Raw genomic sequence first — 14,168 nt, 5'->3', positions numbered from 1 at the left:
ATATATTAGAACTCCATTTTCACTTTGTATGGCGTTACGCGTGTAATGTAATGCCATCTAAAATTGATAATTTTTGGGAAGAGTATGTAAGAGCCCTTTCTAACACAAAATTATTCATATAGTCACGCAGATCGTAAAGATGTCTTCACATCGGGAATTTAGGACTTCCAAAATAGAGATATCCTTTGTATTTAATGACATTGAGCAACAAATGAATTTGGTTCAACTTGTGGAAACAGAATCATTCAGAAAAATTACGTACAACAAGTCGTATTTCAGCTAAGTGTTACATCTTGAGATAGACGGGAATCCGCAAACTCTAAGTTCAGTAGCAAAAGCCGTCTACTTGTTCCAGCTAACAGTTCACGCTATGATAAAGAATTATCCCTGCCCAGGAACAAGGTCAACGGGGTATGATTTCACGAACATAAATCTTCCTGTCATATCTCCCATTACAATGTTACATACCTCAAGTTGATAGAGGATCAAACTGGTATTCTTTTTATTTCATACGAACCTACGACGACGCCTATAGGTTTCAGTGCGATCAGGATGTTGTATTGGGCACAGGGAAACTTTCGTCTTCTTGTAATGGAGGAGTTATAAAAAGTATGCAGGAAGTAGAGATGTGATTTTGACATAATAGCCTTACGACAGAGCTTTTTGCAATGGAAAGCAGTTGCAGGTGACACTGTTAAAATATACGAACGTCAGATAGAGTATTATTGGATGCGGTGCCATAGACTATAACGACGTAGTGAGATTTCAAAATACTTTTATCGCAATAGACTTAACCCTTTGTAGATCAACAAGCTAAAAACAGCAAGCCCTTTACAAATGCGTAATAATACATGAAAACTGAATTAATATTCGAAAGTTAATTAATTTTTAAATTAATAAAACCACGAGTTTATGGGTAATGGATGCTCTTAAACTTTTAAAGCAAATGTTAAATACGATTGGAAAACTTAGCTTTCAGACGGGGGAAGAAAACTTTCCAAATTTTTAGAGGTTGAATTTAAATGTCTCACGTTTATACATTATCAGATAAATGGTAGTTGGATATTTTAATCAACCAATAGAAACAAGGGTGTTTTAGTATTACATTTATCAAATTATTTTAAGTAGAATGACACACATTGTTCCTATTATTTTAGACCCTAAAATCTTTAAGCAAATTCTAAGGGCGCCTGAAACCGTTAACTTTTTCGTGCGAAAAATTAATCATACAAAACTTTGAAAACATTATTAGGGTTATAGAGTCAAAAGATCTGGAAATACCGAACTCAATAAGGATTAGGTAACCTAATGAACCAAACAATGCAATATAAACACAGTGGACTTTATAAAGCTGGATAAGGATAAGTTGTTTATATGGCTTCTTGTAGTGCTTCAAAACTATAAATAATACAGCCAATGTTTAACGCAAGTTCTCTTAAATTAACTTAATTTTTTCAATGAATAGGTTTAAACATACCAAATGCGGTACTAATAACACTAATGAAAACACATAAGGTTAGCAGCAGTGTGAAGTTTTATTTATTCTAGTTCCATATAGTTACCAGAAAAAGGAAGATAAAACATGGTCGCTGAAATAAAGATCTCAATTCTATTCTATATAGCAAACCTTTGCGTTTGTAAAATTACAAACTTTCATTATTTTATATTACAAACGTAAAACAAGGTAGTTACAGAATGCTAAAACTAACATCAAAAGGATGTGGGGAAAAGTTTGAGAAAACATTTGTCATACCAGTTCTGTGGAACGTGGTATACTGATGTTGTTTCTACTCACCTGTACAAGTTCTGTGAAACGTGATATACTGATGTTGTTTCTACTCACCTGTACAAGTTCTGTGGAACGTGGTATACTGATGTTTCTACTCACCTGTACAAATTCTGTGGAACGTGGTATACTGATGTCGTTTTTACTCACCTGTACAAGAGCCAATATCCATGTAATCGTTGTCAAATTTGCAATTAAAATGCTGCTCCCAGAATGGTTTAAACCACGGATTCCTTTTGTTCGTTTGTGGCCCCAAAGAACTGAAGTATCTATTAAAGTCTTAGAAAATGAAGAAAAAAAATGTAATAAATAAGTTCACTAGTATTTCCTCTACATCCGCCACTTTATACAAGATATTTACATACACTCTTTTATGTAAAACACCTTAACCCTAGGCAGATGCACGTAAGAATTATACCAATTCTACGTGCCAAATGGACCTCTCGTAAAACGCAATTTATATCTATAAAACAGCATGTTTTAAGATGTCTCTTGGTACAGCTCACCTTAATTTTTAAACAAGGAATGCAAACTATACAGCAAACTACCCTGGTAGATCATTTATGCGAGATAATTGTAAGCAAATTATTCCCGAGTTTCTAAATGCGTTAGCTATTACTAACCTATCAAATTTCAAGAAAACTAACTACTCAAGTAGTTTTCATATATATATGATCTGTTTACTGACGGTCTTGGTTCTTTTCTTCTTCGTATTCCATCATGAAGGGTTGGCATTGACAAATTATATTGCATCTGTCTATTGAATGTTAAAGCGCGGTCCCTAGGGAGAACGCCTCTTGAAAGAACTTGGCACTAAAGACTTCATTTATTGCCTGAAGTATTTTTATCCCAGTGACAAAAGGATTAAACGTGCAGAGTAACAACGGAGATGGTGGTATGCTTTCCATAATCGATTTACCAGGTTATATTTTGACGTCAGTTTGTAAACAATAATCACAAGTTATTTGCTATTGCTGGAACAAAGATAATGGGAATTAAACGACTATGAGTTTCAGAAACAACTGCAATTACTATGTCTAGGAGATGAGTTACGATAAACATTTTATGAATGATTTTAATATAAATGTGATTCATTGCAGTTGGAACTATACCATATTCAGCTACTGAAGAAAAAGGACAGCGAAAAAACTGTTTATAACAGACGTTTCCATGCATATATTTAAGTGTATTTTTAATTTATTTTTTCTTGAAAAAATTAGTATAGTTGAAACTTGTTGGAAGTTCCTTTAAGACATGTTACTCAAACACGCATTGGACAGGTTTATAGGCTTAAACAAATAAAATTTGAAAGTAAACACTGTGATTGAGAAAATTGTTAAACTTACTTTCTTTTTAGAACAGGATACCTTGTTCTAAGTATAAACACTATTATCCTATCATGTTCGTACATAATGTATGGAATATTATTTTGAGATTCAAATGACTTGCTTTTTTCAGTGTTTTAAAGAAATCTTGAAATAGCAAGATGTCCTTTACCTTTTATTTCCTTCCTTTTTGGTAAAATTGTAATAGCGCCCTCTGCTGCCACTTCTTGGTACCTGACTGGATGCACTTTAGCTCCCCAGCTATCACTTCCTATCCACTGAAAGTGACCTATTTTACCAGCATCTATTGTAGCCGCAAGTAGTTTTCTATTAGAAAATACACACACACACACGCATATATATATTGATAAATAGGTGGATAAAATTAAGATGATTGACAGATAGAAAAACAGATAGATAAACGTTATAGAAAGAATCTCGGATAAGCAATATTTTATACTAACTACTCAACCATGATACAGGTAGCCTTAACCCTATTTTATGTTACACATTAAAAAGTATGAAACTCGCCACACAAATCCACTTTTACCTACAGTTATCTTCGTCCACAAACAATACCACACCACGAGCACGAGGTTTGGTGCTCAGGTTTTCAACAATTCGACTAAAATCTCCTGGTTTTGAGTTTCGAGATATTTTTTCGGACACAGCAATGCATATTCCTGAATAATAGAAAATAAATTGCTTTAACTATTGGTAGCACCAAATTAATCATACTATCAATTTGAAAATTCATACTGTGCATAAAATCTGGTTACTTGGTATAAAATAATGTAGTGATCAGATATTTTATAAAGGAAACAGGTAGGACAGTATACTTTTACTGATGTTACATAGAAGTAAATATCCATGCATTACAGTATGGTAGATATACATGTATTTACATCATATCACTCTTGATATTTGCCATTTAGAGTGACCTTGAAAATAAAAAATACTTGTTAAAACAAAATTAAAATTTTCAATTCGGTAATTTTAACTTTTTTAATGGTTAACATTTATATAAGAAGTTTAAAGTGGTTAATTAGAGTAGCATAGTTTATAAATACCTCAAAAGTAATTAGAAAACTTCTGTAACATATAAATAGCGTTTGATATTATCATTGAATACCTATATATCTACATCAATCCTATATTGAAAATAACGTTTAGTTGTGATTCTTTGAAAATGTTCTATTTTGTCTTGATTTGAATTTCGCGCAGAGCTACACGAGGGCTATCTGCGCTAGCCGTCCCTAACTTAGACGTGTAAGACTAAAGGGAAGGCAGCTAATCACCACCACCCACCCCCAACTCTTGGACTACTCTTTTACCAACAAATAGTGGGATTGACGGTCACATTATAACGTCCACATGGCTGAAAGGGCGAGCATGTTTGGTATGATGGGGATTCGAACCTGCGACTCTCAGATTACTAGTCGAGTGCCTTAATCACCTTGCCATGATGGGTCTTGAAAATGTTCGAAGACATAACTTTTCTATACGTAATAAACATTACATTTGCAGAGATTCATTCATTAGACAACATGTATTTGATGACCAAAATAGATTACGAACAATATCTCGACACTTACTGTAAGCTTGAAACTACAGTACGTTTATAAAAATAGTATGGTTGAGGAAACTTCCAACACACATATCACCTATCATTTAACCTTATGTATTTTTTCCGGTCGTGTATAAGAGGATTTAGTGTTTGAAAGAAAAGAAGAAAAATGATCCTTCAGATTTCAAAGAAGATGCAACTAAAGGAAAAAAAAAACGTGTATCGACATAGAATAGCCTAAGTGATTGAGAAACTGACTCTCAGAAAATAAATTAGTTTTCTGTTTATTACTATTTTTTGTTATAACAAAATCAAAATCTTGTTGAGTAGTCTTTGTAGAAATTCACTCTACTATTCACTTCATACAAACAATACATGAATAGTTTATAAATGATGTAATGACACGTTTTTAAAGTAAGAAAAACAGGAAGTAACTGTTTGTTGTTACTTTAATATGTTTTATAAAACAGTTAAAATATGCGAGCTCATACACATTATTTACATGCATAAATATACACTAAAATACGTTTTTTGAAAATACTCCTATATCACTGGAGAGGTTTATCATATATTATCTAGTTTCAATCTTTGTATCTTCATAAAGTCTTTAAAAATCAGAATGGTATCAAGTTCCAAAGTGTTGTTTATATCTTGTTACAGTAGTATATGCCAACAACGTAAAAAAAAGGTAAAATATTATATTCACGAAAGTACTACATTTTATGAATATTTAACAATTATTATTTCAGAGTTGATTAACAGTATTAGTTTAGAAAATTATGAGTTTAGATGTAATCTGGAATATTGTGAATAAACGTTGAAACGCTTGGACAAATCAGAATTCAGACACTGTAGAAAATCTAACTAAATGGTTAAAAGTTCATTTCCAATTAATTATTTTCGTATAATATTAAGTAAGTGGTAATTGAATGATTTAATCAAATAACACAATATTGGTGTTTGTTGTTTTAATACAATATTAAATAAACGATTTAAAATAAAAAGAAATGTTTTATTCCTCTTAATTTTACTGTTTGATTATTTTGTTATATAGCAAAATACATAAAAAAGTTATGAAAACTGTGGTTGTTTAAAGCTTTTACATTTCTCTAAAAACAAATATTAAATATATAAATTAACAAAAGAAACAATATGAGAATCATAAAATATTAGTTGTGGTAAATACTGCACTTAGTAACGCTATATCATAAGATGAACCTAATAACGCTGAATAAATATAACATACGTGATTAATGTGTGGCACAGTAGTATGTCTGTGGACTTACAACACTAGAATCCGTGTTTTAGTACTCTTGGTAAATAGAGCACAGATGGCCCCTTGTGTAGCTTTGTGCTTAACTACAAACAAACAGACCAAAGTTTGGGTGACACAATAAACGTGGCACAAGTGAGAGATGTGACGAACAGTAAACTCAATAAGATTAACTTATACAATGAGCTTAGCCAAAGCTGGATCAACTGAGGGTGTCTAGTAAGTCATAAAATCATAATAAATAATGATTAATACTGATTTACAAAGGCTGGAACTCATTATAAATTTGGTTAGTCAAAACAAACAAAATGAAACTAGAAAAGCTAAGTAAACACAACGAATTAAGTAATGCCAAATCACAGAAAGAACATTTCAAAGTTGGATAAAATAACATTGATAGATGACTGGATAACCATGTAGTGATTTTAGGTTAGGTGGATAGAACAGTAAACTTGAGAATATTGGACAACACGATGAAATGTTTAGATTATATAACACAATGCACCAAATAAATTTAGAAAATATAATGAAATTAGCTGGTTAACTAACTCAGTAATATTAAACATAAAATGACATTAGTAGACTGGATATCACAATGATATCAAGCTAAACTTACCTTACAATAATATATATAAATATTTAACATTAGAAGTATACGGTTGGATAAGACTGTTACATATATGGCAGCCAAGAAAATAATGACGAAAAATACAATTATAATTATTTATGTTGGTTAACTTACGTTACTAAATAGAAAAAGATTTAGCATAACCTTTGAGACATTTTGAATTTTAATATAGTTTCAAAGAAAAAACAGCGTTTTACAAAGAAAGCATTTTAATATTAATTTTTTATTCTTTTGTGCCTTTGTACCTTTTTGGAAGAAGACGCTACCTAGTTATAGCTTTGTTATAATTGATTTCAGTTACATATCGTAATAGTTACTGTCTCCCGACTGTCCATTTCCCCTGATCTAAGATCAGATAATATTCTATAACTTTTGTTCTTCCTTCCCGATTTAGAATTAAATTATAATATATACTATCGTCCATTTCAATCATTCTGTTTGATCCGAGATCTATAGTTTATGCACTATCGTCTTAATTGAAAACCACTTTATAATATATTGTCTTTCACTTCGTCCATTTTTTGTGATCGAAAATAAGATGGTATTTAAAACAATATTATTTTATATACTGCCTCTCAGTTCATTCCTTCTGGGCCTGGCATGGTCAGGTGGTTAGAGCGTTCGACTCATAATCTGAAAGTAACAGTTTCGAATCCCCGTCACTTCAAATATGCTCGTTCTTTCAGTTGTGGGGGCGTTATAAAGTTCGCTCAATTCCACTACTCGTTGGTAAGAGAGTAGCCCAAGAGTTGGCGGTGGGTTGTGTGATGACTAGTTGCCTTCTCTCTAGTATTACATTGCTAAATTAGGGACGGCTAGCGCAGATTGCCCTCGTGTAGCTTTGCGCGAAATTCAAAAACAAACAAACATTATTTTTTTAGAAAAAGAATTGCTCTCTCTTTCTGGGACTATAAAAACATTTTATGTCAGTTTTAAACATTACCTGCTTTTTGAGCTAACATCTTGAAATACTCTATGCCTTTTTCTCCGTAGTCACCATCAACAGCAACTGTAGACACATAATTCCAACCCAGCTTGAGTATGACGTCAACCATAGCCTGAGCCTGGAAGTTATCAGGTGGAACAACTCGTGAAAAATAGCCAAATCTTGCTTTATCGCTGAGTTCAGTACTAGTAGAGGCGTAACTTATCTGTGGAATCTGTAAAAATATAGAATACATTTGCTAAAATAATCTATGAATTTATTTTGTTTCTATTTTGTTAAACGCAAAGTAACACAATGGGACATCTATACCGTGCCCATTACGATAAATCTAAATTTGGAATTTAAGGATATAAGCCTTCAAGCTTACCTCTGACCTACCGTTGGATTGATGGTTGAGAAAATAGCCATAAACGAATCGTTTGGCTGCTTATGAATAATAATCATAATAATATATTCAATATGTGCTAATAAGTGTCCATAACAGCATCCAATATGTGCCATTATGTGTTTTCTACAACATCTAATGTGTATTGATAAGTGTCCACTACAGCATTCAGTGCGTTACTATTAAATGTTTGTTAAATCATACAATATATGCTAATTAGTGTCCACTACAACAGCCGATATCTATTATTAAATATTCACCATATGTACTATTGAGATTCATCTATAACTTATATTTCATTCAATTATCCGCAACATTATATAACATATTAACAACATGCTGTGATAAAATATCCAAGTAATGTCTAGAAACTTATCATTGAGTACATAGTCTGAAATGTATAAGATGTGAAGTATTTAGGCTTCAATGTGAATTTTATTCAGAAACACGCATTTCTGTATCCTCTTATTTTTGTCAGCTACAGAAGAAGAAAGGACTTAATTGTGCGTGTATTTGCTTGCTGTTTAAAATTATTGATATTACATGCTATTCCATGTGAACACATCAATTACGTTTAAAGTTTATACGTCAACTGCTATTTGTATATAAATTCTATTTGTAATATCCAAACGTTGAGAGTGATGAACAAGTAGTAGATCACAAAAATTGCTTCTAATTTATTTTGTCTAAACTTATATATAATCAATTTTAAAACTAAATTATCATTTTATTTTTTCTATATGTTTACCATTCATCGTCCAAACTTCAAATTACTGGAAGATTAAGAAAAACTGCGATACACAATAGCTAAGCTGTTCGAATGAATTAGAAAAAAATCAGTTTACATTTATTCAACAATAGAGGTGCCACAGAAGCGCTTGAAATATTTTATTAATGTTATTTCTCCGAAAGTGAGCAAAAGGTGGCTGGAAGGTTCACTTGTTTTAACCAGTAGTACGCTGTCAGTCAGTCAGTCAGTAGACACTAAAGTAATGTTACATAAGAGACACTTAACGTTGCAATTTGTACTTTTGTGAGGTCAGTAAAACATGCGCATGCCATGAACCACGAGAAGAATTATGCATTATGTGGGGTACAACAAAACATTAACTTAAAAGCAAGAAACGAAAATATTTGTTACTATTAATTTTGGTTTTACTTATTCTTAAAACAGAAGTATATTTAGTACACGATGTAAGTGAAAACGTAACGTTTAAAATGAAGCTTTAAGCTTATTACTAGATTTTTCATTTTGAGTAATAATTGTGATGAGATGCTTCAAAAACTATACTGTAGAATTTAAAAAGTGATTAATGATATATAGATATATTATGCATAAATTCATATATTTAATAAGCTCAAACAGTAAATGTCGTAAAATTTTCTTTTCCAAACAGCTCCTTTAATATTAATTCAAAAATGTCTATCCAATCACTTCCTAATTCTGAGTAATGCACGATCCCAGAAAAACAACTAAATTAGCAGCTGACTTGATACACGGACACTACAAGGTAGAGTAAAACGCAAGCCCCTGGTGGTTTAGCTCGCCTAAAAAGAAACTTGGGATATCAAGTATATTATATTCAAATTTATCCATTTTCTGATTCTGCGTGATTTCTTAGTACCGTGTAAATAACTGCTTACACCTTATACAGAGGTTGAGAATGTTATGTTAAATGATTTGGAAGTATACCATGTCGTTATAGTTCAGATCAATATCTATGTCCAGTCATGCTTTCTCTGTCGACCGTGCATTACAAAGAATAGCCTTACGGCGTAGTTTTCTTTGCAAAAGGTTCCACTGTAAGGTTTCTTATATTCAAATCACACTATTCCTCCCTTCCTGCTTTTTATAATTCTTTTAATGTCTACGTAAAATGATTTTCCAGAGTTCACTACAGGAATTCGTAGTTGATTTTATCGGTATGTTTTCATATGAAATAAAGAAAACAGTTTCATCTATCAACTGTTTGAAGCATGCAATATTTTAAATAGGAAATGTGACTAAAAACCTTATTTTGGTGAGTCTACACCCAAATTATCTCGTTTTCAGACAAAGTTTCTTTTTGACTATGTTCCATACTGTAAGCTGATCTTTATATCTATGGATTCGTACTACACATTACTTACCATGGTTGGGTCACGACTTATTGCACGTCTTTTTTTGGACGGACCTTGTTTCTTAAGTTGATCAATTTTATTTTGTTTTTTAAAACTATTGCGTAAAACGGATATTCCCGTCTTGAGAATGCGAAATCTTCGGTTTGAATATATCATTATGGTCTAAATGTACGAATAAGTTTTTGGTGACATCACCCTATCTGTGAAACGTTAAAAAGTGTCAAAATGCAGTTTTTGTACGTACCTTTCCACCACGACCTTACATCGGCTGTACTTGTCACGTGGTTTATTGATTTGTGTATTAAAGCTGTTTCAATATAAAAACTCAATACTCCATTCTTACACATAAGATAACTTTTAAGCCATCTTACAATGCGAGGATAAGCGAAGAAGAGATTAAATAGATCTGTGATTTTTGAACTTCGATCTTTGGTGAGGAGCGGTTGTATAATGTATATATTTAATAAACACATTTAATATTTAACTCATCTTACTTTGCTGCTATCGTTATAATAGGTTTGTCATGTAAATATTGGCAATTAGTAATGGATTGTTGATATTTGGTAATATAAAATAACTAAATTATAGGTTCGCAAAAAAAACCCACCTCAAATGATAGTTCTCTGTTTTGTTTTCAATGGCAAACAGTAATTTGAAACCACTGCAGGAGACATTGTAGCCTGTGGTTATTTCATATTCTAGAAATCAATCTTAGGTGTTAGGAATACATTATTGATTGTCTAGATGTAGCTAAAACGGTTTATAAATAATTACAAAAAGGAACCTAGTATTCAAGCAGGAAGCTTAAGTGAAGATAAAAAAAAAAATATAAAATTCCTCCACCAGCAGTTTTGTCCAGGAGTTTTTGGAAACATTACTACTACAAAGCGAATTAACTATCCAGAAACTGCAACTAAAATAATCAACAATAACACAGTTAAATGGAAGCACAAGAATTCGTTTGATAATTTGTTTTAATGAGACATACGATAAAGTTGAAGAAAAGTCCAAGTAATAAAGAAGTGTGGGTTTACTCCATTAACTCAATGAATAAGTGACTGGATGCAGCTAAAGTTATACAATTTAAAACAAATTCAAAGTATCATCCAGAAGAGATAGTAGAACGGAGATTCACAGTAAAGAGGCAACCACTAGAATGGCTTCATTAATCATAATGCTGGTGACATAAAGATGAGAAACTGATTTTAAATTTCATACTGCTACTAGTTCCATAGGTGATTATACAATTCTTATCCATAAAATACTATTTAAGAAAACGTCAGAGATATTTTCGCATTTAACAGAAAAGGACTATTGTACAAAGAATTATTTACGACCATTGGTAAATTACATAACCAATCACTGTGTCCCTGACCATAACTTCACAAATTAAAAGCTCTAACTACTTGTTGTAAGTCATTTGAAGTAAAACGGTTTGCAAGTGTAGATATCAACTAAAACTTAGATTATAGAAGTCTGCTCACTGAATATTGCTTTTGCCTACACTTTGCTTACCCTACTAGACTCTCATGCAACCGAAAATAAAAACAAACAAACAAACTAAACACTACAATAATCATGATTAACACCTTTAGAATTTTAAAGACTCTTTCGCAAGTGGGGCTAATGGGAATAAAATATTCCGGAACACTCCAGGTGGGAACCCCATTTTGGAATTCTGTCGACTCTCTTCAAACTAAAATCCTGTCATGGTTAATATATATATAATGTTCTGGCGTGAAGTTCTCTTATTTCGTGATTATAAAGGTAGGTAAGGGACGAAGTTTTATTGTTACTAGAAAGGGGAATGACTGGAATATCTTTGGTGATAAAGCAAGGATAGCGTGATTCTAGTGTGGAAAATACGGCCTACTACCAAACTCACATAATAAATTTTGAAGAAAATTAAACAGCATGCTACAAGAAATTACCCAATAACGTTAGAAACTATCGTAGCTAAAGTAGAAAACTCTGTAAACAGTTTAATACACAAACATTTAGTTCCAGAAAAGTGACACATAGGTCACGTTCACAAATTAATCCCAAACCTGAAAGTCAAATGGAAGATCAATTTTCAAAGATGCCTATAGGCTTAGCACGTGACAAACAGAAGTATTTCATCAAAATGGCCAAAACTCATGTTTACGTAACTCTGTGCAAAAGTCCGTGAAATTTATTAATATGATATCCCTGATGTAACATTAAAAAAAATGTTACAAGTCATCCCACGGCAGTTTTTTATTTTTTTATTTTTTTATTGCGGTTGCATGTTATAAATACAGTACTAAGTTAAATATCTACGAGGATCGACAAACAATTATTCTAAGTGAATTCCGCATACTATCAGGTTTATGTAGTGGCATTACTACATCACCGAAAAATATCATCTTTAGGGCTCAGTAGACCACAATAATTTGAGAGTCTATCAAGACAAAAAATCGAGCCACAAATCAAAGCCAACATATTATTTTATCCTCAAGATGAAAGCACAAACAAGAATTTATGCTGTGATATTCGCAGATATCTCTCACCAACTTCTGTATCTTTGTAAGTATGTAAAGAAAAGAAAGAGCAACAATGATCTCAGTGTATTGTGCACAAACTTCATGCAGTGGATTTATATTACAGAGTAATATAGTCCATAACAATTATCATACCATAACACAGAATATTAAATGATGGAGGAGGGGAAGAGACCGAAGCATAGTTATTCACCCTTGTATGGTTGCTTTGAACCCATCACTGCATAAAAAGGATATTTAATAACCATATATTTACTTGTTTCACAGCTAGAGTTTTTAATTAAAGAGAAATAAACTAATGAAAGTGCTGTAGACTATATTTTTAAGTCTTAGATGAAAAGAAACGCCTGTGTTACTTGATTTTTAAAAACGGGAGATTTGGAGCAAAGTCTCAACAAACAAAATTTAAATTAGATATTTTTTATTAATTAAAACTGACAGACGTGGTATTTCCCTTTTAATTGTTCTCTCCGCGTTTCATTCTTTTCCGTAAATTCACGAGATTAACATTTTGTTTTTTATATAATTTCTAATAGAAAATATAGCCCCTTTTCCTTTGTGATTCAGTAATAATTCAGTGGGCTTATAACATTAAACATTGGGTTTAAGTACCCATAGTGAGAAGAGCACAAGTAACCAATTGAGCAGTATTTATGTTTTACAATATGCAAACAAACAAGCAACAAAAAATAAAAACGAAAATTAAAACATAACAGGGAGGGCCAAACTGCTTAAACCAAGTTCCTGGAATGCGCATGGGAAAGGTTAACACATTTTTAATTAATGTGGTTTGATTTGAATTTAGCACAAATATGCTTGGAGGATACCTGCGCTAGCCGTTCCTAATTTAGCAGTGAGAGAGTGTGTTTGTGTGTGTGTTTTTTCTTATAGCAAAGTTACATCGGGCTATCTGCTCACCCCACCGAGGGGAATCGAACCCATGATTTTAGCGTTGTAAATCCGGAGAGAGAGAGAGAGTGAATGCGAGTTTTGTTTACATTTGTTTTCGGAAGGCAGTTGTGATATTTTTGTAGAAATAATATCTCGAATCAAACACATTTAGTTACAACAAGGAAATGTTCACATTGACCACATTGACTAGCTCGATCTATATCATACGTTATGTTTTTTTCTTACTATTCTTTTCTTCCTATTGTGAATTATGAGAAGTGAGGGAAGAAAACTAAATTGGATTTTGTAATAGATTATAGAATCTATACTCAAGAACTCGTCGTTTCTGGGGATATAAACTACAGAAATTTAAGTTTACGTTTCTTTGTAACTACTTGGGAATGACACGACATTAATATAAATACATGGGAACAGCGCAGTAATGATACGAGTCAAATATAAATAAAAGCGCATTAAATAGGAAGGTGGAGGTCACGTGTTTATTTTATGTTTGTATACAGTATCAATGAAACAATGGACAGTGACTAAAATTGTGAGCTGCATATGAGAAGGCCTAATGTTCGAGCTTTGACATGCCGCTAAGTACACTCTGCACGGTTAGTTATTACAGCTCTTCTGCTAATACTCTGCATCTCCAAAATAACCTGGACAGCGGGTGATGCAGACAGGTTGACCTCTTTCTGGTCAGTAGTTTTAAATTAAA

At 32.3% G+C, this 14,168-nt stretch overlaps 1 pseudogene across 1 annotated transcript in view; it reads right to left on the bottom strand.

The window, feature by feature from the left end:
- Positions 1-14,168, bottom strand: part of LOC143238217 (metabotropic glutamate receptor 3-like) — a 107,169-nt pseudogene that overhangs the window by 21,814 nt on the left and 71,187 nt on the right. Inside the window, exons 2-5 of the transcript XR_013020463.1 lie at positions 7,523-7,739; positions 3,662-3,794; positions 3,284-3,438; positions 1,937-2,065 (exon numbers count right to left, since the gene is read on the bottom strand). The product of XR_013020463.1 is annotated as a metabotropic glutamate receptor 3-like (transcript). The remainder of the gene's footprint in view (positions 1-1,936; positions 2,066-3,283; positions 3,439-3,661; positions 3,795-7,522; positions 7,740-14,168) is intronic.

The sequence above is a fragment of the Tachypleus tridentatus genome, chromosome 13 (assembly GCF_004210375.1).
Source record: "Tachypleus tridentatus isolate NWPU-2018 chromosome 13, ASM421037v1, whole genome shotgun sequence".
NCBI classification, from domain to species: Eukaryota; Metazoa; Arthropoda; class Merostomata; order Xiphosura; family Limulidae; genus Tachypleus; species Tachypleus tridentatus.
This window is presented reverse-complemented; position numbering and strand designations above follow the sequence as displayed.